General features: G+C 35.9%; 1 long non-coding RNA gene and 1 pseudogene across 1 annotated transcript in view; one reads left to right on the forward strand and one right to left on the reverse strand.

Annotated features, from left to right (window-relative positions):
• The window catches only part of LOC109025645 (uncharacterized), a 548608-nt gene that overhangs the window by 493283 nt on the left and 29142 nt on the right, over positions 1–26183 (forward strand). The gene's annotated exons all lie outside the window — the stretch shown is intronic.
• Positions 4775–5042, reverse strand: LOC101132989 (large ribosomal subunit protein eL38-like; annotated as a pseudogene).

Genomic DNA, 26183 nt, shown 5'->3' on the forward strand with positions numbered 1-26183 from the left:
CTTTGATTTGGGGCAATTCATTTAAACACTTTGAAGTTTGGTTTCCTTCCCTGTAAAATAATAACTATATAGGGCTTGATGTAGAAATATTCCCTAAAAATATTGAAATATTGCTTAATACCTCTCTAAAGATAAAATGAAACTTCATGTGATAAACTAGTAAACTCTCCAAACTATATACTATTCCACTGTAAAATTTATTATTTCAGTGGGAAATGTATTTTGATGACATAAATGCAGAATTTTGAGGGGACAGGTAGAAATTGGGAGAAAGGTAGTGATTTTTTTACCTCATTGACTTGTTTATCAAATTGTATCCTTATAGTCAAAAGTAACGTATTGAATTTGAACCCTTTATCAAATAATGGTCTGAGATTCAGAGGAAAACTAGGCACAATTCCTGCTGAAAGAGGCTCACGTGGTGGGGGAGATGAAAACAGAAATAAACAAGAAACTGGCTTAATATGGTCATAGAGATATGAAAAGCAGAAGGAGGTTGCAAACCAGGCAGCTAGAAGAGTAGTAACATAATTAGCCTTAATATGGGATTTCATTGAAAACTCAGAGGGAGCTCAAATCTGCCCAGGGTTGAGTCATTATTCTCATGCTGAGCACTCAGCCCCTGAAAGGGACATTACAACAAAGCACAACTTAATCCTCGTATTCCAACTTTGAAACTTGAGAGTGTTAGTTCCAGAGTTTGTCCCGTTCTAGTATTTCCTCTAATTTTTGTATAATTCCTTGCTTTTTTGTTACTTTCACTAAATTATGCTTATTAGTAGAGACAAAAGGATGTGTACATTTATTACAGAAAAGGCTACAACACATACTTTTCACATATAAGTTGTTTGGTACATTTTAAATTTAATATATAAATAAACTGTATAAAGAAAGTTCCTTTTTTTAAGTCAAAATTTCATCAATAAACTGATACGATAGCACATATAAAGCACCTCTATTTAAAATGTTTGCTAACTTAATCTTTTTGTTCTTTTATTGTACTTGCTGATTTACTAAACAATGAATTAGGAGGGAAACCAGTAGCTTGGGATCCTCAATCAACTCACTATGTGGCATGGGGCACAGCAAGTCTAATATTCTTTGTCTAATTTCTCTACTTATGAAGCATGTTTTGTTGCTGGTGGTAGTAATAACTGTCAGGAAGATCCAGCTAAAATAACCTGCCATCTGTAAACAAATCTATAGGTATGATAAAATAAAAACTATTCCCCTCTAATTTACTAACTCCCTATCTCCATCCAGTGGTGCCAAACAGTAACTTCAAGCAATAAAAGCTGCAAGAAAAACAAGTTTTGCTTCAAAGTTCATCATTCTTGTATTCATGAATGTGTTATGGCAAATACTTATTATCTATTGCTCATAAAAGAGCATAAGTAAATAGTGTTTATTTTCTAAATTACAATATATGATACTACACTAAGTAACATGTTGATAGAAATTTGGAGAGGGTTGAGAGAAAAATAATTCTTTACTTTTTAGATGGAATTTTTGACTTAATTTAGTTTTGATTCATTTTTTTAAATAAAAAAGTCAGAAAATTAGATATTTATATCATATTCCCTAAATAAATATGTAAATATTTATTCTTCATTTTATTGTTGTTGACTTATCTCAGTACAAGAAGAAATTATGACTGCGAAAAAATATATTATTTAAAACGAAGTTACTAAAGAAAAATTATGTTGAGTTTTGGCAATAACTTATAGTTTTAATAAGTTATCTGTGTAAGTTATTAAAGGAACCACCCAGTACTTTTTTTCTCTCTCAATTCTTGTCAATTTTTGTAAAATACCACTTTTTGTTGCTTAAATGTTCCTTTGCTCCTTAAAAAATACCCAACAGAAGTCAAAAATTTCTACCTCTGACAGTGAATAGAGTTGCTATGGAAATAATTATGACTTTTGGTGTAAAAAGGATACAAAAGCTAGAGAATTTGAAATGTTAAGAAATAAATACCCTATTATCATGCAAAACTGCTTGGTAAAAAGAGACGTTTAAAAAGCATATACTGAATTAATCAGAATTGTTTCTAAATAGATTTCCAAAATCCTTTTCTTGTTTTTTTGGAAAAGTTTTGTCAGCTTCAAAACTTTTAATAAAGTGCAGTAAGCAAATGGAAGCTTCGTGTATGACCACTCCACACTGACTCATGAATTACGTGTAAAGCAAAGAGGTTTTAAAAATTGAATTTTGTATAAGGTGTAAGGAAGGGATCCAGTTTCAGCTTTCTACATATGGCTAGCCAGTTTTCCCAGCACCATTTATTAAATAGGGAATCCTTTCCCCATTGCTTGTTTTTCTCAGGTTTGTCAAAGATCAGATAGTTGTAGATATGCGGCGTTATTTCTGAGGGCTCTGTTCTGTTCCATTGATCTATATCTCTGTTTTGGTACCAGTACTGTGCTGTTTTGGTTACTGTAGCCTTGTAGTATAGTTTGAAGTCAGGTAGCATGATGCCTCCAGCTTTGTTCTTTTGGCTTAGGATTGACTTGGCAATGCGGGCTCTTTTTTGGTTCCATATGAACTTTAAAGTAGTTTTTTCCAATTCTGTGAAGAAAGGCATTGGTAGCTTGATGGGGATGGCATTGAATCTGTAAATTACCTTGGGCAGTATGGCCATTTTCACGATATTGATTCTTCCTACCCATGAGCATGGAATGTTCTTCCATTTGTTTGTATCCTCTTTTATTTCCTTGAGCAGTGGTTTGTAGTTCTCCTTGAAGAGGTCCTTCACATCCCTTGTAAGTTGGATTCCTAGGTATTTTATTCTCTTTGAAGCAATTGTGAATGGGAGTTCACTCATGATTTGGCTCTCTGTTTGTCTGTTGTTGGTGTATAAGAATGCTTGTGATTTTTGTACATTGATTTTGTATCCTGAGACTTTGCTGAAGTTGCTTATCAGCTAAAGGAGATTTTGGGCTGAGACAATGGGGTTTTCAAGATGGATTAAAGACTTAAACGTTAGACCTAAAACCATAAAAACCCTAGAAGAAAACCTAGGCATTACCATTCAGGACATAGGCATGGGCAAGGACTTCATGTCTAAAACACCAAAAGCAACGGCAACAAAAGACAAAATTGACAAATGGGATCTGATTAAACTAAAGAGCTTCTGCACAGCAAAAGAAACTACCATCAGAGTGAACAGGCAACCTACAGAATGGGAGAAAATTTTCACAACCTACTCATCTGACAAAGTGCTACTATCCAGAATCTACAATGAACTCAAACAAATTTACAAGAAAAAAACAACCCCATCAAAAAGTGGGTGAAGGACATGAACAGACACTTCTCAAAAGAAGACATTTATGCAGCCAAAAAACACATGAAAAAATGCTCATCATCACTGGCCATCAGAGAAATGCAAATCAAAACCACAATGAGATACCATCTCACACCAGTTAGAATGGCAATCATTAAAAAGTCAGGAAACAACAGGTGCTGGAGAGGATGTGGAGAAATAGGAACACTTTTACACTGTTGGTGGGACTGGAAACTAGTTCAACCATTGTGGAAGTCAGTGTGGCGATTCCTCAGGGATCTAGAACTGGAAATACCATTTGACCCAGCCATCCCATTAACTGGGTATATACCCAAAGGACTATAAATCATGCTGCTATAAAGACACATGCACACGTATGTTTATTGTGGCATTATTCACAATAGCAAAGACTTGGAACCAACCCAAATGTCCAACAATGATAGACTGGATTAAGAAAATGTGGCACATATACACCATGGAATACCATGCAGCCATAAAAAATGATGAGTTCATGTCCTTTGTAGGGACATGGATGAAATTGGAAAACATCATTCTCAGTAAACTATCGCAAGAACAAAAACCAAACACCGCATATTCTCACTCATAGGTGGGAATTGAACAATGAGAACACATGGACACAGGAAGGGGAACATCACACTCTGGGGACTGTTGTGGGGTGGGGGGAGGGGGGAGGGATAGCATTGGGAGATATACCTAATGCTAGATGACAAGTTAGGGGGTGCAGCGCACCAGCATGGCACATGTATACATATGTAACTAACCTGCACAATGTGCACATGTACCCTAAAACTTAAAGTATAATAATAAAAAATAATAAAAAAATTAAAAAAAGAAATTTTCAGGGAGAGAAATTATAAAAAAAAATTTAAAAAAAATAAAAATTAAAAAAATAAAAATTGAATTTTTTTCCTAATAAAAAGCTGAATACTGAGATTACCTGGCATGGTTAATACACAGTTTAAAAATAATTATTATTTTCTACTGTAGGTAATGATTTTACTTTTCCCCTTTATGTTGTCATATTTTTCTCCTTCCTATCTCAGTTAAATACATGATTAGGAAATAATGTTAATATAGTAGCTTCTTTTTAATTATTTGTGCTCAATTATAAACTGAAAAAGTAAATAGAGTCCCTTTTTATACTATTCCAAGAGGCACTATCTACTAAATATATTTTTGAGAATTGAAAGAATATTCATGTGTGAATGCATACACATTATTATAAGCCTTTTTATTTTACGTTTTCATTTTTTTCTTAACTATGCATCATGCGTCTCTCCATGTTAGTATATAAGGATTTACCACACTGTTTCAAATCATTGTAAAGTATTAAAACTACAGATACTTTGTAGTTATTTAATCCATGCATGATTAAAATACACTGAGAATTTAAAAATGTAAATAGTATGCGTATGTAAAATAAACATATTACATAAGTAGATGCACATGCATATGGAAAACCAAAAGGAATTTTTTTTTTTTTTTTTTAGAATTTTTAGTATTTTAATACAGCTCCAATCAGTGTGTCTGGTTCATTTTAGTTCCTTCACTGCCAAACCAGGGGGCAGTTTATCTGCCTTCTCTTTGTCAGTGATGATCAGGGTGTAAAGGTATTGCAGTGTCAAACTTTAAACTGCACATTGTCCTTATTTTTCTTGATCTTGACAGATTTGGCATCCTTTTGTCGGACTGTGAGCAGAAAATCCTTGATTTCCTCAATTTTCCGAGGCATGGCGACGAGGCGAACTGGGAGCTGGCGCGGAACGGGACAGCGAGCAGCCACAGGGAAAAAAAAAAAGGAATTTTTACAATCATTTTGTGAAGTCTCTGTTTATGCACGTAGTTTTTGAATCCATGGAAGTTATTTTAATTGGATAAGTTTCTAAATATTTAATCACTTAAGGAAAATAAATATATTTTTAGAATTTTAATTAAATTTGCAAAATTGACCTGCACAAAGACTGAAACAGTTCATGTCATTTACTGTCAGTAGTGAGAAATTTTAATATTTTGGTAAGTGTGAGGCATTTTGTTCAATGTCAGACATGAATTTGTTAATAAAACAGACGTAGGCTGGGCGCAGTGGCTCATGTCTGTAATCTCAGCACATTAGGAGGCTGAGGTAGGAGGATGGATCATTTAAGCCCAGGAGGTAGAGACTGCATTAAGTTATGATCATGCCCCTGCACTCCAGCCTGGATGACAGAGCAAGGCCTTGTCTCAAAAAACAAAACAAAACAACACAAAACAACAACTAAAAAAAATAAAATAAAATAGGCACATAATGTATACTTAAGGGAAAGGCAGCTTCATAAAAATGTCAAAAATGTTGATACAGTTACAATGGAAAAATATAAGTTATTGTTGAAATATGTAAGAGTTCTGAAAAAAAAAGATTCTGCGATGGATCTTAGGGAATCCAATTTAAGTCTTCCATTAATGTACTATGCTTTTGTTATTATTTTTTCCTTTATGTCCTGTGAAGTTTCCCTTAGAGTCATGCTCAGTTTGCTGGAATACCCTGAGAATGTGGGAAAATTATAAAATTTCTAAAACTTTGTAATTTCAGACCCACAAACATGAGTAGTGATGACCTTCAATAAATCAGTGAAATAGCATAGTAAAGTCGAAGATTAAGTAAACTGAGCTTAACTCCTGCCACAGTTAGAGAAGTGAGCATTATTTCTTTTGGTTATGTTTTTCTTCACATGGCAATATCATTTGCAATTGCTCTTCCCATAACCATGAAAATATATCCCAATGATACGTAAATGAACACAATCAGGGGCAATGCAACTTGTGCCTCAGTGCAGAGGTGCCCACACTCAGTGATCTCATATGAACAATCATTAAAATCAATTGGCATAATTGAGGAATGGATGTCCCTTAATCAGCAGTTTCGGATGAGAAACCATTGATAATAGTAATGTGCTTGTCAGAAATGTGATAAGCACAAACTTATGAAAGATGTTATTTCTGAAAGATCAGTCACTATTTTAATTATTCTTTCACAGGATAAAAATAAGCAAATTTTATATTAACAAAGAAATAAATGCTAAAATTTAAAATGGTAGCCCTTAGCAAGACCTACTGATTCAAATCTCAAGCATCTGTTTTTCAGTAATTATTTTAATTTCTGTATTTTACCAATATATTTTGTCCAATTAACATTTAAAATTACTTTTGGGTCAGGAAGCTTTCAAAATCTTGGTCATGATGCAATGGCTAAAGTTTCTGGTGAACTTCTCAATATCAGTAACTATGTTGTATAGCCCCAATTTAGACGTTTTGACAACGATGAATAATTCCAGTTTTTTCCAAGACAACCCTAGTCATACAAAAGGACAAATAAATGGGATTGCAGAATGTCATAGTTCGATGATGATAATAACATTAGCAAATATAATAATAACCAAATACAGTAACAACTGATATTTATTTATGATTGAAAAGGTCCAGAGTTTATGTGAAGTATTGTTTTAATCAGGATAAATTAGGTTTGTGTTACATTTGGATTACACACACACATGCGCACACAAGCATATACACACAGAAACAAGTTCATTTCTAGCTTACATGAAATCGTTTATAGGTATCATGAATGTAGAAAGCAGCTGACCTTCATGGAGCTGTTCAGTGGTCTGAGCTGCTGCAGTTTTGTCCTGCTGACAATGGCCACTCATGCCTCTGAAGGCGAAGAAACAGAGAATGGTGCACTAATGCCTACTGCTGTATACTTTCGTCTTGGAGAAGGCACTCTGAACTTCTGTTCTCAGCTCATTGGCTCTGCCATGTATATATGAGGAATGAAGGGAAGCAGGCACTATCTGAGGAGCGGCCATAAGCACTTTGTGTGAATTTAACGTTCGTAACAACCCTGCATAAGAAAGAAAGAAAGCTACCTCAACGAGTCAAGAAAGTTTACGATTAAAGACACTCAATTTCAGTTTTGTATCTTCTGTTGATGTCTTCACATTGAAAATGAGATTACTGCCACATATAAGTAATTAAAGAAGTATTATCCAGCAAGATCACTCATTTGAACTATGTAAATATATAAAACATATTTTTATGCCTAACTGAGCCTACTGAAATAGTTATAACAGAGCATATAACACATACAGTAAGTGACAGTTTTGATTAAATAATATGCAGTAGATACATACATATTATAGGCATATATATAATGAAATAACACAATATTTGAAATAATTAGTAAAAATTACCTACTGAATAGCAGTTTACAAAGTACTTTCAAACCATCCTTTGGTTGATGAAAAGCAGCTGAACACAATGATTAATAGCACAGATCTTGGAGTCTGGATTGCTTGGGGTGCATTTGGTAAACACTTAATTCCGCGTTTCTATTCTGTCTGTAAAACATCAATGATAATAGGACCTAGCTCATAAGGCCATGTGCAAATTAAATGAATGAATACATATAATGTTCTTAGAACCATGCCTGGAATATAGCAAACACACAATAAATGCTATTTTTGTAGCTATTATGTAAATCTTCCAGTTGCTTTTAGGGAAGCTTCTAGTTGCTTCTAGTTAATACTATAAGATTGGCTCTTGTACTCATGAAGATATCCAGGCTCAGAAAGTGGAGTAATGAGCCCAAACATCACTTACTGTTCTACTTCCATGTCTAGAAGTAGAGGCAATAAGTAAAACTCAAGGATTAGCAGCTTTCCAAACATTTCTCTATTCAAGTCGTAAAAATCAGCAAAATTTTCTTGCATGTTTTTAGTGTTTAGGTGGTGATCGTCTGGGACCTGTGATTGCATATAAGACTCATGATTGAATGAAAACTAGTTTTCCATTTTTCTAATACCTCACAGGAGTTTATTCACATAATTAAATTTATAATCTATGTACTGACAAGCTCATAATGTGTCTCAGTGTAAAAATCCTCATTCACATTCTTCTTACTGTTATATTAATTTTCTGGGTTCAGGCATAGGGGTGGAGTGTGAGGAGAGGCAGTGATATGCTTTAGTAAGAATAGAATATTTTCTTAGTCGTACAGCTCTGGATGCAAAATATACTTCTGTCATTAACCAGCTGAACAACAATAGAAATGTCTTTTTAAAAGTTAGCCCTCCTCTGTAGAACAAAAATTAAAATAGCTTTCCCATATGTTATTGTAGGAATTAAAAGGTAGTTTAAGTTTCCCTTGGTCAACTTAAAAATGATTCAATGTAAGCATCTTGTGTTGGAACACAGATTCTCATGAATTTATGGAATGAACAAGTAAAAGTCAAACTATAATTACCCATTAAGGGAAATAATCTACTACTGTTATTAAAACAATAGAATCTTAGGAGTGTTTTATGACTCTGGCATATCTTGTCCTTTGAATGAATTAATCTAAGGTCAGATAAAGGAAAAATAATATTTGGCTTTCTTTACTTTTTTAGTTAGTGAACACAGAGGTTTCTTGAAACATCAGAGTAAATTTCAGCCAAAAAAGAGCAACTGGCTATTAGCTAATGCAATCTGCCCAATTGCAAACTAAAATGTCTACAGAAAATCAAAATTTATGGAAATGAAAAGAGACTGTGAAAACTAAGACTAACAAATAATTTAATTTAGATTTTGGAGTCTCCATCCACTAAAAGGCATTTAGCACCAAATTTTAAAAAATGCAGAAGCCTAATTAATATATCATTGTGGGGAGCAAGAAAATATTCTGTACTTCTCCCATTTCTAACCATGCTTGGGAGACAGAGACCTGTGTGTTTATTCATTCCACTGACAGAAATTCCCCTTTCAGATGTAACCTACCTACATCTCTTATATATTTCAGATAACAATATGGCAAAAATATAATAGTTGAGGGTGCACTGAAAACTAAAAGTTATAAAATGTACCACATAAATATATACATCTACAATATGCTGCAAAACTTAAAAAATAAAAATTATTTAAAAAGACAAAAAATAAAAATAAAAATTTGAAGTGATTAACAGTATTGTTTTTGAAATGAAATTCTTGGACAAGATACTATGTTTTGTCTATAAAATGTAATACTGTACTTACCTCATAGAATTGAATGATGGATGCATTAATTTTAGATTTCCTTAATTCCCAGAAATGTGAGAATGATTTAGTCTTCACAGATTAAACATACGTTTGCTGAATGTAGAATTCACAGTTGGTAGAGCTGAGGTTCAAAATTTTATGTGTTTTCTTTAATTGTCTTTCTATGTATATGTAATGTTGTACAGAAATCTGAGAAAACCTAATTTTGCAAAAAAATAATAATTATTAGTTTTAAATTCCCTGATTTTTGTGAATTCAGAACTGATTAAGTAAAGAGATACAAATGACGTGATACTAAAAGTTCACACATTGTGTTTGGACAAATAAATTGGTACAAGTAGATGAAGGAAATTGCTAGTGTGGCTTCAAATCCTTAAACTTTCCCTTACCTTTGGGTCCAAGGATGCCAATATGTGTAATTTATTACTAAATACCCAGGAAAACATAAAAATATATGAAGAAAAATATGCTTTTGATTATGAAAGCCTGGAAATACACTTTTCATTGATAGAGAATAAATACAGCTGTCTAACAGAGTAAAATGCAGCCGCTAAAAATAATGACATACAGAAAGAAATAGGTACATGGAAAACAATTCTTGATATGTTAAAAACAGTTCTTAAAACAGTATTTGTAACGTGATTCCATTTTTTTGCATGTCTTATTTTACTTTATTAAAAATTATAACGTGACATGTAAAATGTTTAAGGTAATTTTTCTAGGTATTGACCCTTAGTTTATCTATTTTCTTGTATTTTATTTCCTGTTTGATCTTATTATTTTTGAGACTGAACTCACTTAAATAAAATAATTCAAGAAAAATAAAATCAACTTTTAAAATCTAATAGGGTGTTTTTGGATCTTTTGTGTTGTTTGTGGTATTGCTAGGCTGATAATTAATGCTCTCTAGGTTTACCAAAAAAAAAAAAAGGTATTTTTACTTATTTTCTTCTCTTTCTTTGAAACACCCTGTCCCCTAGCCCATAGAATTTTATACAGTTTCAAAGACATACTATTTGAGAACGGTTAAAGTAGCTGGCAAATAATATGTTTTAAAAGGACAAAAGCGATTTTCGTAAATGCAATAATCTTATATCTCATTTAGCATACCAAGTAGAGGGCTATTTTTGTGTATATATGTGTGTAGGCTGTGTGTGTGTTTGTTTTCCAGTCTGCTCTTAGAACATTGGCCTCTTCTTGTTTACACTAAACATAAACCACTTTTATCATTAAAAGGACACGTTTTTAAAAATTAAATCACTGTTTTGTTCTTTGCCTAACATTATTCCCTCAACACCACAGATAATTTGTATATCAGCTAAAAAACATGAAACTATAAAAACAAATTTCATGGTTTTTGCAGTTCTTGCCCTTTGAGAAAATATTGTTATCTTTTATAAATAAATGCAAGAGCTGTAATTTTCAGGAAGCACAATCACATGTTTAAGTTAAAGGTATGCCTTTTTACAACTTTTGACCTTTCTAACAGTCAAGGCAAGATATGTAATTGATGCATATTCTTTAATGGCTCTAAAGGAATGAGTAAAAGTGACCTTTTGATAGCAGCTCTACTTAGTGATTGTGCCAAGCCTGCAATTGGCATAATAGAATTTACAAAATGGGGCCCAGGTGTGTGAATGTGTGTGAATGTGTGTGGTCTTTAAATACCCATAATGAAATTGAAATACTAACTTGACTTAGGCTTTCTGCCAGCTGGTCCTAGACAAATAACATTCAGCTCTTTTATGGTTCACCTTCAGGTGACAGACCTTTAGATTGCAAGTTTTCTGTTTTGTTTTGTTTTGATTTTTAAATTTTTATTTAGCCACTGCATCAAATCTAGCAGTACAATGGGCTAACAACTGAATAATAAAATCAATTATATTGTGTTTCCCAGGCTTTTTTATCACTTTTGCATTTATAAGCTCATTTATTTCTTATATCATAGAAGATAGATATTAATATATGCATAATTTTTCACACAGAATATAACAGAGATTAACTTAATTCAGAGATGGATTTCAAGCTTAAATCTTGCATTTATACAGTCTGTTTTCTTTTCATTACAACATTTATTTTTACAAAAACATGTATGACTCTTAACAGAATATTGTATAAGGCCACAATTCTCCAGGGATATGAATATAATAAAATTTTCAGAGATGTTTCTGAATTTTGCCTGGATTACAAAATTATATTTTACTTCACTAGACTTATCTATTTGGTTAACAATTTATCAGAAATATAATCACTCCACAATACGTCATGTTAGAGAGGCAAATAAAATTATATTTCCCTCAGTTTAGCTTCACAACTATTATAGATTAAAAGATATATATTTAAAAAGAAGAAATGAAGAAAGATAAAAGCCTTACAACTTCCTCACTTCTCAGTGTCTGACACAGAGGAGAAAACAAACAAAAAAACAAAGGCAACTTTAGTTTTTGCTCTGCTTTTGAAGAAAGTAAATAAGTCTGATGTTCTTTAAGCTAAAGTAGAGTGACAAAGATATTAAGTGAGTCTCTCAGAAGTCTGTAATTGTTTTTGTTTCTGAGAAAATCAGTTTCTCTTTAAGATCTATTAAAAATCACCTATCAGAGAAAATTCAAAACTAAAAAAAATAGTTTATAAAAGTTAAAAATCACCTATAGAGGATTACTTCTGATCATAATATTGGAAGATCTTTCCTTCTATGAAAATCTAAAATATCTGGATAAAATAGTCTCATCAAGGAGTATTGTTTTCAAGGAAGCATGGAATAGCTGAATTTCAGTTCATTCGTAGAGGAATGGAGAATGGCAATAAGTTTTTGGGAGCAAATCTATGGTGTCAGTTCAGGTAAGCAGATGATATGGCTTGTTGAAAATTATCTAGGTTGAGGAGAATCTGCTGGCTGAGCTATTAGCAAAAGTGGAGGGCAAGTAGAAATGAAAAGAGTCTGAAAGAGTTGAAAATGCAGCAGTAATTTCCTCAATATGATCATTGTTCTTGCCCTAACAAGAATTGAGAAAGCCATCAAAAGTTAAAAGTTGGTTATTTAAATAATTGGCAAAATTGATAAATCTCTAACAAGACTTATCTGGAAAAAAAGAGAGAACAAATAAATTAACACTGGTGTTGATAGAAGAATGTCATCATATATTTACAGACTTTAAAAGACACCAAGAGAATAATATGAACAACTTTAGGCCAACACAGTGAACAGCACAGATGAAAGGGGCACATTTTTGAAAAACAGCCAATCTACAAAACTGACATAAGATGAGGTAGACAACCTCACAAGCCCTATATCTGTTAAATAAATTGAAATAATAAATTTTAAAAGAAACCTCAAATGGTGAATATTATCAAACATTTTAGGAAAAAATAATTGTACACAACTATTTTAGAAAATTGGCAGATGGAAAAATGTCCTAGCATGTTTAATCACCTACTGTAATCTTAATATTGTACCTTCCTGAGGACATTATAAAAATACAATTTATTAACTGATATAAACATAGTTGCCAAAATTTTTAAGAAAATTATCAAATTGATTTCTGCAATATTGTAAAAGGGAAAATACATTAGAACAAGAGGTGATTACTTCAGAAATGCAAAGTTGATTTGACATTTGAAAATCAACCCAGGTATTTCCTTACAGTCACAGAATGTAATTGATAGATATTATATGATCTCAATAGATGCAGAAAAATTATTTTACAAAATTATTATCCATTCATGATAAAAACCCCTCAGCAAAGTAGCAACAAAAGGGAACTTTCTCATACTAAGAAAGAGCATCTAGAGAAATCAACAATTATCTTCTACTTAATGGAACAACATGATTTCTTCCTAACGTTAGAAAAATGTCAAGCATATCTTCTGTCATAATTACTATTTAGCCTTTACTGGTGGTCTTTTCAGTGCAATAAGGCAATAAAAATAAATAAATAGTATAAATGGCATTAAAAAAGTGTAACTGATTTTATCAGTTGAACATGATTGTTTAAATAAAAATAAAAAGGAATCTACCCTAAGCCCACTAAGTCGAAGAAGTAAAATCAGTAAAGGTACATGAAAAAAGTTTAAATGAAAAAGCAAGTGCAATTCTATATATACATATATTTAAAAAAACTTTAGAAATTGAACAAAACTTTCAGTGGCAATAGCAGAAAAATAACATAAAACACAAGAAATAGATTTAATAAAATATGTGTAAAATATGCTTACTGATAAACACAAAGCATTAGTGAGAAAAAATTACTATAATCTAAATAAATAGATACACAATGCTTCTAGTTGTTAGATGTAATGTCATGAAAATGTTGTTTCCGCCAAAGTGACCTATAGAATCAGTGCAATTCGGATTAATATTCCAAATATATTTTTTGTAGAATTTCATAAAAATGAAGTAAGACTTATACAGTAATGTAAAATCTATGGATTTATCATAATTATCTTGACAAAGAAGAATAAATTTGGAAGACTCCATACTATCATATTTTAAGTTCTACTATACACCTATGATAATTAAAATAGTATGAAGTTTCTGCAAGATTAGACAAATAGAGCAAAATTAGATATGCATATATACAATAAATGATTATTTATAAAGTTGCCAATAAAAGCAAAGGTAATAGATATTCATACATTTTGCTAGAAAAACGGAACCTATAGGAACAAAAATAAACAATGTTGAGCTATATTTCATACCACACAAAGGTGACAGGGATGATTGTAAATCTAAATGTTAAAGTGAAAACTGTATAGCTTCATAAAGGAAACATAGAATACACTCATTACTATGATTAAAACAACTTTTTTTCACACAGAACTCACAAACACTGAAAATAAAGTAAAATAAACTAATTGATTCCTCTTTTTATCAGAAGAATAGGCCAGCTTCAGATTTAGAGAAAATATTAATAATACATATATCTGACAAAAATCTTCTTAAACGAAATACATAAAATAACTCCTGGCTGAGTGTGGTGGCTCATGACTGTAACCCTAGCACTTTGGGAAGCCAAGATGGGTGTATTGCTTGAACCCAGGAGTTTTAGACTAGCCTGGGAAACACATCAAAACCCCATCTCTACAAACAATACAAAAATTAGACTGGCATGGTGGAACATTCTGTAGTCCCAGCTACTCAGGAGGTTTAAGTGGAAGGATCACCTGAGCCAGTAGAAGTTGAAGCTACAGTGAGTGGTGATCATGCCACTGCACTTCAGCCTGGGTGACAGCGTGAGAATCTGTCTCAGAAACAAAAACTACAACAACAAAATAACAACTCCAAATCCAATTTTTTAATAGGCAAAGTATGAAAATAATGTTGAAGAGACATTCCACAAGATAAGATATATGAATGGTTACCAAGGATTTGAAAAGATACCCAATATCACTACTGATTAGTGAATAGCAACTAAGTCAATGTGAGAAATTACTAGAAACCTACTAGAATGATGAAAACTAAACCAAATGTTGAGGAAGATACACAACAACTAGAACATTGCTAGGACAAAACTCATCGGTAATTGAGTGTAAGTTTATCATAGAGCTATCATATGACCTAGTAATTTAATGTCTTTCTCAATATTTATACGACTATAAAACAAAATTGATGTCACTATGAGGAAGATTGTGACTCACTGTAAAGGACTGTGAAAGGTAATCTTTGGGTTTTGGTTACACAAGTGTATTAGTTCGTTTCATGCTGCTAATAAACACTTACCTGAGACTGGAAAGAAAAAGAGGTTTAATTGGACTTACAGTTCCACATGACTGGGGAGGCCTCAGAATCATGAGGGCAGTGAAAGGCACTTCTTACATGGTGGTGGCAAGAGAAAAAGAAGAATATGCAAAAGTGGAAATTCCTGATAAACCCATCAGATCTCGTAGACTTATTCACTGTGAAGAGAAAAGTATGGAAGGAACCGCTCCCTTGATTCAAATTATCTCCCACCAGGTCCCTCACACAACACTTGGGAATTATGGGAGTACAATTCAAGATGAGATTTGAATAGTGTCACGGAGCCAAACCATATCATTCTGCACCTGGCATCACATCTTCACATTACAAAATCAATCATGTCTTCCCAACAGTCCCACGAAGTCCAAAAATCTATAATACAAGGTCTCATCTGAGACAAGACAAGTCCCTTCTGCCTGAGCCTGTAAAATCAAAAGCAAGCTAGTTATTTCCTAGACACAATGGGGGTACAGGTATTGGGTAAATACAGCCATTATAAATGGGAGAAATTGGCCAAAATAAAAGGGCTACAGGCCCCATGCAAGTCTGAAATCCAATGGGGCAGTCAAATCTTAAAGCTCAAAAATGATCTTTGACTTCGGGTCTCACATCTAGGTCATGTTGATGCAAGAAGTGGGTTACCATGGTCTTAGGCAGCTCTGCCTATGTTGCTTTTCAAGGTACAGCCTACCTCCTGACTGCTTTCACGGACTAATGTTGAGTGTCTGTGGCTTTTCCAGGCACAAGGTACAAGCTGGCAGCGTTTCTACCATTTTGGGGTCTGGAAGATGGTGGCCCTTTTCTCCTAGCTCCACTAGGTGTTCCCCTGGTAGAGACAATGTGTGGGGGATCCAACCTCACATTTTCCTATTGCACTGCCCTAGAAGTAGTTCTCCATGAGAGCCCTGCCCCTGAAGCAAACTTCTGCCTGGGCATCCAGGCATTTTCGTACATCTTCTGAAATCTAGTTGGAGATTCCCAAACCTCAATTCTTAACTTCTGTGCATTTGCAGGCTCAACACCACATGGAAGCTGCCAAGGCTTGAGGCTTGCACCCTCTGAAGCCATGGCCCGAGCTCTATGTTGGCCCCTTTCAGCCATGGCTGAAGCTGCTGGGATGCAGGGCACCAAGACCCTAGGCTGCACACAGCACAGGGACCCTGTGCCTGGACAACGAAACCAAATTTTCCTTCTATACCTCCATGCCTGTGATGGGAGGTGCTGGCACAAAAATCTCTGACATGCCCCCGAGACATTGTCTTGGTGATTAATATTCTGCTCGTTACCTATGCAAATTTCTACAGCTGACTTGAAAAACTTCTCAGAAAATGAGATTTTCTTTTCTATCACATTATCAGGCTGCAAAATTTCCAATCTTTTATTCTCTGTTTCTCTTTTAAAACTGAATGTCTTTAACAGCACCCAAGTTATTTCTTGAATGCTTTGCTGCTTAGAAATTTCTTCTGTTAGGTACCGTAAATCGTCTCTCTCAAGTTCAACGTTCCACAAATCTCTGGGGAAAAATGCCTCCAGTCTCTTTGGTAAAACATAACAAGAATCACCTTTGCTCCAAATCCCAAAAAGTTCCTCATTTCCATCCGAGACCACCTCAGCCTGTATGTTATTGTCCACATCGATATCAGCATTTTAGTCAAAGCCATTCAACAAGTCTCTAGGAAGTTCCAAACTTTCCCACACTTTCCAGTCTTCTTCTGAGCCCTCCAAACTGCTACAGCCTCCGCCTGTTACCCAGTTCCAAAGTTGCTTCCACATTTTCGCTACAGCAGCACTCCACTCTACTGGTACCAATTTACTGTATTAGACTGTTTTCATGCTGCTGATAAAGACATACCTGAGACTGGGGAAAAAATTTAAAAAAAAAGGTTTAATTGGACTTACAGTTCCACATTGCTGGGGAGGCCTCAGAATCATGGTGGGAGGCAAAAAGTACTTTTTACATGGCAGCAGCAAGAGAAAATGATTAAGATGCAAAAGTGGAAACCTCTGATAAAACTGTCAGATCTTGGCTGGGTGCGGTGGCTCACGCCTGTAATCCCAGCACTTTGGGAGGCCGAGGCAGGTGGATCACGAGGTCAGGAGATCGAGACCATCCTGGCTAACACGGTGAAACCTTGTCTCTACTAAAAATACAAAAAGTTAGCCGGGCATGGTGACGGGCGCCTATAGTCCCAGCTACTCGGGAGGCTGAGGCGGGAGAATGGCGTGAACCCAGGAGGCAGAGCTTCCAGTGAGCTGAGATCCTGCCACTTACTCCAGCCTGGGCAAGAGAGCTAGACTCTGTCTCAAAAAAAAAAAAAAAAAAATTTGGTCACAGCTGGCAGCAGGGAAGGGCAGTCTCCCAGTAGATATTATAGAAAACACCTAAAACTGATGATCAGCAGCTTTCCAATAAGATCTCAGGAGTTGGGTGAGTGGGCTCAAGCATGTGCATTAAGAGGCAAAATGGCAGAGTTTAACTGGTATATCACCTTCCTCTAGAAATGCCACACTGGGAAGGGAAAAACGTCCCAAGTAAGCAGGTGTCCAACTCCAGTAAACACAGCACGTGCTCCCCTCTCAAGTGCTCTCAGGCTACTACTCATGCAGACAGCCCACCCCAAGGGAAGAACCATGGGAAGAATGCAAGATCCAAGAAACACATCAACTATACCCGTCAACAAGTCAAACCATGCATTTGATCTCTTAGATTGCCCCCTTAGCCCTCTTCCAAGTGTACTTTACTTCCTTTCACTCCTGCTCTAAAGCTTTTTAATAAGCTTTCACTTCTGCTCTAAAACTTGCCTTGGTGTCTTCTGCTTTATGCCCCTCAGTCGAATTCTTTCTTCTGGAGAAGCAAGAATTGAGGTTGCTGCAGACTCATACGGATTCACTGCCAGTAACTTGGGCACCTGCCAGCAATAACATACCTAGTTTCCACATGGCTCAGGTACATTCCCCAGTGGTAAGATACTTTTACACTTGACCTTCTTTGGCTGGAGGTGTTCAACCCCTGTATGCAGTTTTTTCTGTCTTTTCACTCTCCTGCTTACTAACCAACATTTAGAACAATTTCTCTTGGGAACAAGAGGCTTGCTCCCACACCCCCTGGCTGATCTCTCAGCTCACACTGATGGGTGGCTTGTAGGGGTGGGAAGGAGCTTGAGGTCTACTCCCAGTAGAACTGAGGCACTAATGGCCGTGATGGACAGAAGGCTTGTGAGAACGGTAGAGCTAAAGCCTAAAACTGTGCTATGTCTGGGGTTTCCTCTGCTTTTTCAATTAAAATCAGCTTTCCCAAGAAACTGCACTGCTTATTTACCTGTCTTCTCTGTGTCTGTTCTATTAAGTTGGGGTGCAAAAGTAGCTGCAGTCTTTGCCATTGAAAGTCATGGCAAAAACCGCAGTTACTTTTGCACCAACATGACGAAATGGCCTTGGACACCAGCTGGACCATTTGCCTCATGGGCAAATTGCCCCTTTGCTTTCATTTCACATGACACATGACTTATACACACTCTCTGTTATTTGTGCACCTATGATTTTTACTGCACTTGCAGGCAGCAAAGACATGGGCTCCTTGTGGATATCCCTAAGATTTATACTTGTTTTTATCCTACCAGCTCAGGTGATCTCCAACCCTTTCCCTGTCTGCTGGCAAATTGCCAGGCCAGTCACTAATTGTAACCTTGGTTCTGCCAGCTCCTTATGACTTACCATATGGTTTTCATTCCTGTTATGCCCCCCAGGGCCAAGTTTTCTGGTGGCTTTTAAAGCAACTTGTCTGCTTGCATTAGGGCCTGACTTTGACCCTTTAAGGTCCCACCTACTTCCTTTTCTTTGAGTTGGCACCCCTTTGGGAGGAGGGAAAATTTTTCCTTTGTAACCTGTGAGTTTTTACCCCAAGCTGCAAGTCTTCCAGAGGTTACTACATTACATCAAGAGGTTAAATAAACATTGCCTTCTTGAATGCAAGGGCTGCTGTTTTTGTGAGCACATGAAGGCTTTTCATGAGTATTCCTCTCACTTCCTCTCACTTTCTCCTGTAGCCTCCCTTTCTCTAATTACTTCCATTGTCTCAATATGCATCAAAACCTTCAAGGTCATATTTGAAGGGGGTGGAGAAGGAAGTCCAGTCCCTTGTGGCAGTTAGCTGAAAAACAGGCTTCTCATCTACTTAAAGAACATGGGAAATGGGAATATGACAAAAAAAAATCATTTTGTTGCTAAAATGCTTTAAGTAAGAGTCACTATAAAGTCATAGAGACAAAGATATAGGCCAGCCCAAGGCTGCAGGCACAAGAAACCCAAGGACAGAGATGAAATGTTATGGTAGGTAGCTAGTCAGGCATTAGCAGGGCAGCAGGGTCTCCCCACCTGCTGCCACAGCCCACACCAGAATGTCAGGCAACTATAAGGTCAGATGGTTGTTAACTGTCTCTTTAAAATAATAATTTGTCACAACCAGCGCCAGGGAAGGACAATCTTCCAATAAATAGAAAACAGAAGAGTCTGGTGATCAGCAACTCCCCGATAAGATCTCAGGAGTTGAGTGAGTGAGCTTAAGCATGCACATGAAAGGGAAGAAATGGCAGAGTTTAACTGGTATATGAACTTTCTCTAGAAATGCCCCACTGGTAAGAGAAGAATGCCTCAAGTGAGCATGAGTACAACTCCAGTAAACACACTATGCCTGCTCCTTCCTAAGTGCTAGCAGCCACTGATCATGGAGACAGCCAACCCATAAAGGAGAATCAGGGTAAAAGTAATGCAAGACCCCAGAAGTATGCCAATGTATAAAACCCCAAGTCAAAAGGTCAAACCATGCACTTGATCTCTTAAGTTGCCCACTTGGCCTTCTTCCAAGTGTGCTGTATTTCCTTTCACTCCTGCTCTAAAGCTTTTTAATAAACTTTCACTCCTGCTTTAAAACTTGTCTCGGTGTCTTCTTCTGTCTTATGCACTTCAGTCAAATTCTTTCTTCTGAGGAGGCAAGAATTGAGGTTGCTGGAGACCGGTCTGGATTCTCCACCACTAACAAGAGCAATAGGATATACCATATAGCCTAGGTGTGTAGTAGCCTATACCATCTAGGTTTGTGTAAGTACATTCTATGATGTTTGCACAATGAAAACTGATATGGTTTGGCTGTGTCCCCACCCAAATCTCATCTTGAATTCCCACATGTTGTTGGAGGGACCCGGTGGGAGGTAATTGAATCATGGGGGCAAGTCTTTTCCATACTGTTCTCATGATAGTGAATAAGTCTCATGAGATCTGATGGTTTTAAAAAGGGGAGTTTCCCTGCACAAGCTCTCTTCTCTTGTCTGCTACCATGCTGAGATGTGCCTTTCACCTTCCACCATGATTGTGAGGCCTCCCCAGGATGTGGGACTGTAAGTCCACCAAACCTCTTCTTTTGTAAATTGTCCAGTCTTGGCTATGTCTTTATCAGCAGCATGAAAACATACTAATACAACAACATTGCCTAATAATACATTTCTCAAAATGTATGTCTTCCACTTACATAACTAATTTTATTTTATGTTTATTGCTTTTCCAAGTATTTTAGGGAGCACATCATTATATACTAATGCAAAGCTGATTTTCACAGGAAGTTAGTGCTGTAATGTAACCATGCATTTACTTTAAATACCAAAAGATAATTTTGTCATTCAGGTATGTTCTTTGTCTTGTAGGAAGAATGTCTAATCAAGATGTGTAAGTGAACCCAGAAATTGATTTAGCAAGAAAAATATAGAATTAAAATATGTAAAAGGCTTGAAGTCATGTATAACAATGAATTCACAGTTGGAACTCTTCAAGGCATTGATATTTCCTGCACCCACTTCTCATAATCTTCTCCTGGATTTCCACAGGGTCAGCTTTCTCTTTTCCTCCACTCGCTTTCCTCCTTGCCTCTAGTATGTATGTATGTCTACATGTGAAAGGATGTGTGTGCGTCTTTGTGTTTATGTATGTATGTGCATATGTTTATCATAACTTTAGTAAATATAAGCTTTTTGAAGTCAGAGATTTTATCCTAATTATGAGACATAGTCTTATAAAGGGACATTATCACAATGTCTGGGACATTGACTCTGTATTAAGTTTGGTGTTTGTAATTTTTGTATTTGATTGATTGTGTGGTGTGTATTTAACAGGGAGATGGATAGAGCTGGAGGGTATTATCCTTAGGAAACTAACACAGGAACAGAAAGCCAAATACCATATATTCTCCCTTATAAGTGGCAGCTAAATAGCTAAATGATGAACACATGGACACATAGAGGGAAGAACACACCCTGGGGCCTGTAGGATGATGGAGGGTGGGAGGAGGGAGAGAATCGGGAAAAATAACTATGGGTACTAGATCGAATACCTGGGTGATAAAATAATCATTACAACACACCCCCATGACACAAGTTTACCTAAGTAACAAACCTCCACATGTACCCCTGAACTTAAAATAAAAGTTAAACAAACAAACAAACAAACAAAAACCTTGCAACACCTACAGAAATACAGAAGGACAAATGTAGAATACATTATACAAACAAACAGAATTTCAGATTCCGGTTCCAAGTCAGATCACCACCAGCTGGAATACCCTGGACAAATTCACCCATTCTTTGCAATAGAATGTACACATGGCTTAATGAAATGTACTGGACAATATCTTATGTTAAGTAATTTTTGTTCGTTTTGTTTTTCAAATAAACATATTTATGATTTTGCTAAAAGAGTAGATTTTAAATGCTCTTGCCACAGAAATAAAATGCATTAACTATGTGAGCTGATAAACATGTTTATTTGCTTGATGCCAGTAACCATTCTGCTATGGATATATATATCAAATGATTTTTGTTTTAAAAAATATTATTTAATCATACTGTGTTGTATACTTTGATGAGAGTCAATTTGAAATATTTTCCCATCCTACAAAATGGTAACTATGTGAGGTCATGGATATGTTAATTAGCTTGATTATGGTAATCATTTCACAATGTATACATATATCAAAACATCACATTGTATGCCTTAAATATATGCCATTTTCATTTGTCAGTTATGTCTTGATAGAACTGGGAAAATGAAAAATAAAAAAGACATCACTCTCTAAGTGAAAGCAGGGCTGATTTATATGTTTCCAAATTGTTTCATTTTGAAAATTCTATATTTTCTATTTAAGTGTCATGGGCAACTGCCCAGCTGGCCAGTCCTTAATTTGACTCTTGCCATATGTAACAAGATATATTCATGTTGGAGAATATATAGGGAATTATTTTCTCCTGTTTTATTCTTCCATCTTTTCTCTCATTACATCTTTTTACTTCAGGGCTTTTTAAAAACATAGTTATGGCACTTATACTACTAGTGATATTTTCATAGTAATTATAGCAATATGTGAGCACTTTTCAGGACCAAATAAAACATGTCTCCAGACTTGATTTTGATCTCATATTTCAAATTGAACTTCACGTTTCTTTTAGATATTTGTAAATATATCACTGCAATTGCAAGGTTGATGTTGGTGGTGCTTTAGTTTATATAGCATACACTTATCATGATATCAGCTATCAGTATCAGTTAATAGATCTGTCTCGGTCCCATTGTTTGTGTTTTAGAGATGATATTTTTATTTTTATATTTTCAGTTTCCTTTTTACTCCATTTTGAAATTAATTTCAATTTATATTATAGAAGGGTTATTTAAAATTGTAAAGAAAAATTTCCAGGCTCTGTCAATTATGCGTAGATTACATGAATTGCAGCTTACTAACGGATTAAGTCTTAAACATCACCTCTTTTATTCTACATATGAGTATAATTGAGTAGTGGAACTACACTGACATATCCCCCACCATAAATAAATGAGAGAAATTAACATTAAAATTTGTAAGTAAGATGCACAACTTTGACAGTTTTCAGGATTTCATGAAAACATGCTATACACATAGACACATTAGCATGTTTCGTTTCCATTTAAAATCAGTCTGTTACTATCAATCTGAAAATCAGCTGAGTGAAAAATCTTTTAATATGATGAAGCTGCTCTTTCATCAGATTCTGGAAGTTACACAGAACATTGCTCTAAATCAGAGGTTGGCAAAATTTTTCTGTATATTAAATAGTTTAGTTTTATTGGGCATATAGGCTGTGTTGCAATTAGTTAAATTTTCTGTTATATCAAAAAAGTAGCTTTAGACAATACATAAACAAATGAATATAACTATGTTCCAATAGAGCTTAATTTACAAAAACAGGTGGAGAGGTAGATTTTACCTACAAGCTATAGTTTACAAACTTCTGCCTTAGATGAAGCAATGAAAGAGAAGAAACAAATTATGGGAAGCTTTTAACTTATATAAATATTAATTTGTTAAAATTATAAATTATTAAAATACTGATATAACACATAATGGAAATAATTACTTTTATAATAGGTATAAATGTCACAGTTACGTTAATGAAACAGTACTCAAGGGCTGTGAGGTGGTTTGGCTGTGTCCCCACCCAAATCTCATCTTGAATTGTAACTCCCACAATTCCCACATGTTGTGGGAGAAACCTGGTGGGAGGTAACTGAACATGGTGGGAGGTAACTGAGCAGGTTTTTCCTGTGCTGTTCTCAGGATAGTAAATAACTGAACATGGTGGGAGGTAACTGAGCAGGTTTTTCCTGTGCTGTTCTCAGGACAGTAAATAAGTATCACGAGATTTGACAGTATTAAAAACGTGAGTTTTCCTGCACAAGCTTTCTTCTCTTGTCTTCCACCATGTGAGATGTGCCTTCACCTTCTGCCATGATTGTGAGGCCTCCCCAGCCATGTGGAACTGTAAGTCCATTGAACCTCTTTCTTTTGTAATTGCCCAGTCTTGGGTATGTCTTTATCGGCAGCAGGAAAACAGACTAAATTGATGCCAGGAGTGACGTGCTGCTGAAAAGATACCTAAAAATGTGGGAGTAACTTTGGAACTAGGTAATAGGCAGAGGTTGGAACAGTTTGGAGGGCTCAGAAAAAGACAGGAAAATGTGGGAAAGTTTCAAACTTCCTAGAGTCTTGTGAATGACTTTGCCCAAAATGCTGATAATGATATGGACAATGAAATCCAGGCTAAGTTGGTTTCAGATGAAGATGAGGAACTTGTTGGGAAGTGGAGCAAAGGTGAGTCTTGTTATGTTTTACCAAAACACTGGTGGCATTTTGCCCCTGCCATAGAGAATTGTGGAACTTTGAACTTGAGAGAGATGATTTAGGGTATCTGGAGGAAGAAATTTCTAAGCAGCAAAGCATTCAAGAGGTTACTTGGGTGCTGTTAAAGGTTTTAAAAGAGAAACAGACCATAAAATATTGGAAAATTTGTAGCCTGACAATGTGGTAGAAAAGAAAATCCCATTTTCTGAGAAGAAATTCAAGGTGACTGCAGAAATTTGCATAAGTAACAAGGAGCAGAATATTAATCACCAAGACAATGGAGAAAATGTCTCCAGGGCATGTCAGAGACCTTTATGGCAGCCCCTCCCATCATAGGCCTGAAGGTTTAGAAGGAAAAAGTTGTTTTGTGGGCTGAGTCCAGAGTCCCTGTGCTGTGTGCAGCCTAGGGACTTGTGTCCTGAATCCCAGCAGCTTCAGCCATGGCTTAAAGGGGCCAACATAGAGCTCAGGCCATGGCTTCAGAGGGTGGAAGCCTCAGGCCTTGGCAGCTTCCACGTGGTGTTGAGCCTGCGAGGGCACAGAAGTCAAGAATTGAGGTTTGGAAACCTCTACCTAGATTTCAGAAGATGAATGGAAATGCCTGGATGCCCAGGCTAAAGTTTGCCGCAGGGGCAGGGATCTCACGGAGAACATCTGCTATGGCAGTGAAAAAGGGAACTATGGGGTTGGAATCCCCACACAGAATCCCTACTGGGAAACCACCTTGTGGAGCTATGAGAAGAGGGCTGCTGTCTTCCAGATCCCAGAATGGTAGATCCACTGCCAGCTTGTACCATGTCCCTGGAAAAGCCACAGACCCTCAATGCCAGCCCATGAAAGCATCCGGGAGGGAGGCTGTACCCTGCAAAGCCACAGGGGTGGAGCTGTCCAAGACCAGGGGAACTTACCTCTTGCATCAGTGTTATTGAATGTGAGACATGGAGTCAAAGCAGATAATTTTGGAGCTTTAAAATTTGCCTGCCCTGCTGGATATCGGACCTCCATTGGGCCCATAGCCCCTTTGTTTTGGGGATGGCTGTATTTACCCAATACCTGTACCCCCATTGTATCTAGGAAGTAACTAACTTGCTTTTGAATTTACAGGCTCAGAGATGGAAGAGACTTGCTTTGTCTCAGATGTGGCTTTGGACTGTGGACTTTTGAGTTAATGCCAAAACAACTTAAGACTTTGGGAGACTGTTGGGAGGACATTAATGGTTTTGAAATGTGAGGACATGAGATTTGGGAGGGGCCAGAGGCAGAATGACATGGTTCGGCTGTGCCCCCCACCCAAATCTCATCTTGAATTGTATCTTCCATAATTCCTACACATCATGGGAGGAACCCAGTGTGAGTTAATTGAATCATGGCGATGGGTCTTTTCTGTGCTGTTCTCATGATAGTAAATTAGTTTCACAAGATCTGATGTTTTTAAAAATGAGAGTTTCCCTGCACAAGCTCTCTTCTCTTGTCTGCCACCATGTAAGACATGCCTTTTACCTTCTGCCATGATTGTGGGGCCTCCCCAGGTATGTACAACCGTAAGTCCATTAAACCTCCTTCTTTTGTAAATTGCCCAGTTTCTGTTATGTCTTTATCAGCAGTGTGAAAATGGACTAATACAGGCTGTAATCAGAAATGGTTTTATGTTGTACTATCATTATCCTTTTACTTTTGTTTTGTGTGTGATTTTTTTTGCTACTGGTCAATGAAAATTAGGATAAGCTCCATGATATTTGGATCACTGTCAGATAAAATTGCAATCTCAATTAATTAATAATATGTCAAATCTAATATAATTATAAGGCATTTAGACTTTACTTAAAGTTGTAGCTGCCATCCTTGCTTAGCTTGGACTGGAAGCAGGTTGGTCTTCTGTAGAACAAAAGAATGTGCCCAAC

The sequence above is a fragment of the Gorilla gorilla genome, chromosome 12 (assembly GCF_029281585.2).
Source record: "Gorilla gorilla gorilla isolate KB3781 chromosome 12, NHGRI_mGorGor1-v2.1_pri, whole genome shotgun sequence".
Lineage (NCBI taxonomy): Eukaryota > Metazoa > Chordata > Mammalia > Primates > Hominidae > Gorilla > Gorilla gorilla.